The sequence below is a fragment of the Ovis canadensis genome, chromosome 21 (assembly GCF_042477335.2).
Source record: "Ovis canadensis isolate MfBH-ARS-UI-01 breed Bighorn chromosome 21, ARS-UI_OviCan_v2, whole genome shotgun sequence".
NCBI classification, from domain to species: domain Eukaryota; kingdom Metazoa; phylum Chordata; class Mammalia; order Artiodactyla; family Bovidae; genus Ovis; species Ovis canadensis.
In genome coordinates this window covers 67,430,001-67,436,089 of record NC_091265.1, presented here as the reverse complement: position 1 = coordinate 67,436,089, position 6,089 = coordinate 67,430,001, and positions in this window count along the sequence as shown.

Genomic DNA, 6,089 nt, shown 5'->3' with positions numbered 1-6,089 from the left:
CTAACCCTAACCCTAACCCTAACCCTAACCCTAAACCCTAACCTAACCCTAACCCTAACCCTAACCCTAACCCTAACCCTAACCCTAACCCTAACCAACCCTAACCCTAACCCTAACCCTAACCCTAACCCTAACCCTAACCCTAACCCTAACCCTAACCCTAACCCTAACCCTAACCCTAACCCTAACCCTAACCCTAACCCTAACCCTAACCCTAACCCTAACCCTAACCCTAACCCTAACCCTAACCCTAACCCTAACCCTAACCCTAACCCTAACCCTAACCCTAACCCTAACCCTAACCCTAACCCTAACCCTAACCCTAACCCTAACCCTAACCCTAACCCTAACCCTAACCCTAACCCTAACCCTAACCCTAACCCTAACCCTAACCCTAACCCTAACCCTAACCCTAACCCTAACCCTAACCCTAACCCTAACCCTAACCCTAACCCTAACCCTAACCCTAACCCTAACCCTAACCCTAACCCTAACCCTAACCCTAACCCTAACCCTAACCCTAACCCTAACCCTAACCCTAACCCTAACCCTAACCCTAACCCTAACCCTAACCCTAACCCTAACCCTAACCCTAACCCTAACCCTAACCCTAACCCTAACCCTAACCCTAACCCTAACCCTAACCCTAACCCTAACCCTAACCCTAACCCTAACCCTAACCCTAACCCTAACCCTAACCCTAACCCTAACCCTAACCCTAACCCTAACCCTAACCCTAACCCTAACCCTAACCCTAACCCTAACCCTAACCCTAACCCTAACCCTAACCCTAACCCTAACCCTAACCCTAACCCTAACCCTAACCCTAACCCTAACCCTAACCCTAACCCTAAAACCCTAACCCTACCCTAACCCTAACCCTAACCCTAACCCTAACCCTAACCCTAACCCTAACCCTAACCTAACCCTAACCCTAACCTAACCCTAACCCTAACCCTAACCCTAACCCTAACCCTAACCCTAACCCTAACCCTAACCCTAACCCTAACCCTAACCCTAACCCTAACCCTAACCCTAACCCTAACCCTAACCCTAACCCTAACCCTAACCCTAACCCTAACCCTAACCCTAACCCTAACCCTAACCCTAACCCTAACCCAACCCTAACCCTAACCCTAACCCTAACCCTAACCCTAACCCTAACCCTAACCCTAACCCTAACCCTAACCCTAACCCTAACCCTAACCCTAACCCTAACCCTAACCCTAACCCTAACCCTAACCCTAACCCTAACCCTAACCCTAACCCTAACCCTAACCTAACCCTAACCCTAACCCTAACCCTAACCCTAACCCTAACCCTAACCCTAACCCTAACCCTAACCCTAACCCTAACCCTAACCCTAACCCTAACCCTAACCCTAACCCTAACCCTAACCCTAACCCTAACCCTAACCCTAACCCTAACCCTAACCCTAACCCTAACCCTAACCCTAACCCTAACCCTAACCCTAACCCTAACCTAACCCTAACCCTAACCCTAACCCTAACCCTAACCCTAACCCTAACCCTAACCCTAACCCTAACCCTAACCCTAACCCTAACCCTAACCCTAACCCTAACCCTAACCCTAACCCTAACCCTAACCCTAACCCTAACCCTAACCCTAACCCTAACCCTAACCCTAACCCTAACCCTAACCCTAACCCTAACCCTAACCCTAACCCTAACCCTAACCCTAACCCTAACCCTAACCCTAACCCTAACCCTAACCCTAACCCTAACCCTAACCCTAACCCTAACCCTAACCCTAACCCTAACCCTAACCCTAACCCTAACCCTAACCCTAACCCTAACCCTAACCCTAACCCTAACCCTAACCCTAACCCTAACCCTAACCCTAACCCTAACCCTAACCCTAACCCTAACCCTAACCCTAACCCTAACCCTAACCCTAACCCTAACCCTAACCCTAACCCTAACCCTAACCCTAACCCTAACCCTAACCCTAACCCTAACCCTAACCCTAACCCTAACCCTAACCCTAACCCTAACCCTAACCCTAACCCTAACCCTAACCCTAACCCTAACCCTAACCCTAACCCTAACCCTAACCCTAACCCTAACCCTAACCCTAACCCTAACCCTAACCCTAACCCTAACCCTAACCCTAACCCTAACCCTAACCCTAACCCTAACCTAACCCTAACCCTAACCCTAACCCTAACCCTAACCCTAACCCTAACCTAACCCTAACCCTAACCCTAACCCTAACCCTAACCCTAACCCTAACCCTAACCCTAACCCTAACCCTAACCCTAACCCTAACCCTAACCCTAACCCTAACCCTAACCCTAACCCTAACCCTAACCCTAACCCTAACCCTAACCCTAACCCTAACCCTAACCCTAACCCTAACCCTAACCCTAACCCTAACCCTAACCCTAACCCTAACCTAACCCTAACCCTAACCCTAACCCTAACCCTAACCCTAACCCTAACCCTAACCCTAACCCTAACCCTAACCCTAACCCTAACCCTAACCCTAACCCTAACCCTAACCCTAACCCTAACCCTAACCCTAACCCTAACCCTAACCCTAACCCTAACCTAACCCTAACCCTAACCCTAACCCTAACCCTAACCCTAACCCTAACCCTAACCCTAACCCTAACCCTAACCCTAACCCTAACCCTAACCCTAACCCTAACCCTAACCCTAACCCTAACCCTAACCCTAACCCTAACCCTAACCCTAACCCTAACCCTAACCCTAACCCTAACCCTAACCCTAACCCTAACCCTAACCCTAACCCTAACCCTAACCCTAACCCTAACCCTAACCCTAACCCTAACCCTAACCCTAACCCTAACCCTAACCCTAACCCTAACCCTAACCCTAACCCTAACCCTAACCCTAACCCTAACCCTAACCCTAACCCTAACCCTAACCCTAACCCTAACCCTAACCCTAACCCTAACCCTAACCCTAACCCTAACCCTAACCCTAAAACCCTAACCCTAACCCTAACCCTAACCCTAACCCTAACCCTAACCCTAACCCTAACCCTAACCCTAACCCTAACCCTAACCCTAACCCTAACCCTAACCCTAACCCTAACCCTAACCCTAACCTAACCCTAACCCTAACCCTAACCCTAACCCTAACCCTAACCCTAACCTAACCCTAACCCTAACCCTAACCCTAACCCTAACCCTACCCTAACCCTAACCCTAACCCTAACCCTAACCCTAACCCTAACCCTAACCCTAACCCTAACCCTAACCCTAACCCTAACCCCTAACCCTAACCCTAACCCTAACCCTAACCCTAACCCTAACCCTAACCCTAACCCTAACCCTAACCCTAACCCTAACCCTAACCCTAACCCTAACCCTAACCCTAACCCTAACCCTAACCCTAACCCTAACCCTAACCCTAACCCTAACCCTAACCCTAACCCTAACCCTAACCCTAACCCTAACCCTAACCCTAACCCTAACCCTAACCCTAACCCTAACCTAACCCTAACCCTAACCCTAACCCTAACCCTAACCCTAACCCTAACCCTAACCCTAACCCTAACCCTAACCCTAACCCTAACCCTAACCCTAACCCTAACCCTAACCCTAACCCTAACCCTAACCCTAACCCTAACCCTAACCCTAACCCTAAACCCTAACCCTAACCCTAACCCTAACCCTAACCCTAACCCTAACCCTAACCCTAACCCTAACCCTAACCCTAACCCTAACCCTAACCCTAACCCTAACCCTAACCCTAACCCTAACCCTAACCCTAACCCTAACCCTAACCCTAACCCTAACCCTAACCCTAACCCTAACCCTAACCCTAACCCTAACCCTAACCCTAACCCTAACCCTAACCCTAACCCTAACCCTAACCCTAACCCTAACCCTAACCCTAACCCTAACCTAACCCTAACCCTAACCCTAACCCTAACCCTAACCCTAACCCTAACCCTAACCCTAACCCTAACCCTAACCCTAACCCTAACCCTAACCCTAACCCTAACCCTAACCCTAACCCTAACCCTAACCCTAACCCTAACCCTAACCCTAACCCTAACCCTAACCCTAACCCTAACCCTAACCCTAACCCTAACCCTAACCCTAACCTAACCCTAACCCTAACCCTAACCCTAACCCTAACCCTAACCCTAACCCTAACCCTAACCCTAACCCTAACCCTAACCCTAACCCTAACCCTAACCCTAACCCTAACCTAACCCTAACCCTAACCCTAACCCTAACCCTAACCCTAACCCTAACCCTAACCCTAACCCTAACCCTAACCCTAACCCTAACCCTAACCCTAACCCTAACCCTAACCCTAACCCTAACCCTAACCCTAACCCTAACCCTAACCCTAACCCTAACCCTAACCCTAACCCTAACCCTAACCCTAACCTAACCCTAACCCTAAACCCTAACCCTAACCCTAACCCTAACCCTAACCCTAACCCTAACCCTAACCCTAACCCTAACCCTAACCCTAACCCTAACCCTAACCCTAACCCTAACCCTAACCCTAACCCTAACCCTAACCCTAACCCTAACCCTAACCCTAACCCTAACCCTAACCCTAACCCTAACCCTAACCCTAACCCTAACCCTAACCCTAACCCTAACCCTAACCCTAACCCTAACCCTAACCCTAACCCTAACCCTAACCCTAACCCTAACCCTAACCCTAACCCTAACCCTAACCCTAACCCTAACCCTAACCCTAACCCTAACCCTAACCCTAACCCTAACCCTAACCCTAACCCTAACCCTAACCCTAACCCTAACCCTAACCCTAACCCTAACCCTAACCCTACCCTAACCCTAACCCTAACCCTAACCCTAACCCTAACCCTAACCCTAACCCTAACCCTAACCCTAACCCTAACCCTAACCCTAACCCTAACCCTAACCCTAACCCTAACCCTAACCCTAACCCTAACCCTAACCCTAACCCTAACCCTAACCCTAACCCTAACCCTAACCCTAACCCTAACCCTAACCCTAACCCTAACCCTAACCCTAACCCTAACCCTAACCCTAACCCTAACCCTAACCCTAACCCTAACCCTAACCCTAACCCTAACCCTAACCCTAACCCTAACCCTAACCCTAACCCTAACCCTAACCCTAACCCTAACCCTAACCCTAACCCTAACCCTAACCCTAACCCTAACCCTAACCCTAACCCTAACCCTAACCCTAACCCTAACCCTAACCCTAACCCTAACCCTAACCCTAACCCTAACCCTAACCCTAACCCTAACCCTAACCCTAACCCTAACCCTAACCCTAACCCTAACCCTAACCCTAACCCTAACCCTAACCCTAACCCTAACCCTAACCCTAACCCTAACCCTAACCCTAACCCTAACCCTAACCCTAACCCTAACCCTAACCCTAACCCTAACCCTAACCCTAACCCTAACCCTAACCCTAACCCTAACCCTAACCCTAACCCTAACCCTAACCCTAACCCTAACCCTAACCCTAACCCTAACCCTAACCCTAACCCTAACCCTAACCCTAACCCTAACCCTAACCCTAACCCTAACCCTAACCCTAACCCTAACCCTAACCCTAACCCTAACCCTAACCCTAACCCTAACCCTAACCCTAACCCTAACCCTAACCCTAACCCTAACCCTAACCCTAACCCTAACCCTAACCCTAACCCTAACCCTAACCCTAACCCTAACCCTAACCCTAACCCTAACCCTAACCCTAACCCTAACCCTAACCCTAACCCTAACCCTAACCCTAACCCTAACCCTAACCCTAACCCTAACCCTAACCCTAACCCTAACCCTAACCCTAACCCTAACCCTAACCCTAACCCTAACCCTAACCCTAACCCTAACCCTAACCCTAACCCTAACCCTAACCCTAACCCTAACCCTAACCCTAACCCTAACCCTAACCCTAACCCTAACCCTAACCCTAACCCTAACCCTAACCCTAACCCTAACCCTAACCCTAACCCTAACCCTAACCCTAACCCTAACCCTAACCCTAACCCTAACCCTAACCCTAACCCTAACCCTAACCCTAACCCTAACCCTAACCCTAACCCTAACCCTAACCCTAACCCTAACCCTAACCC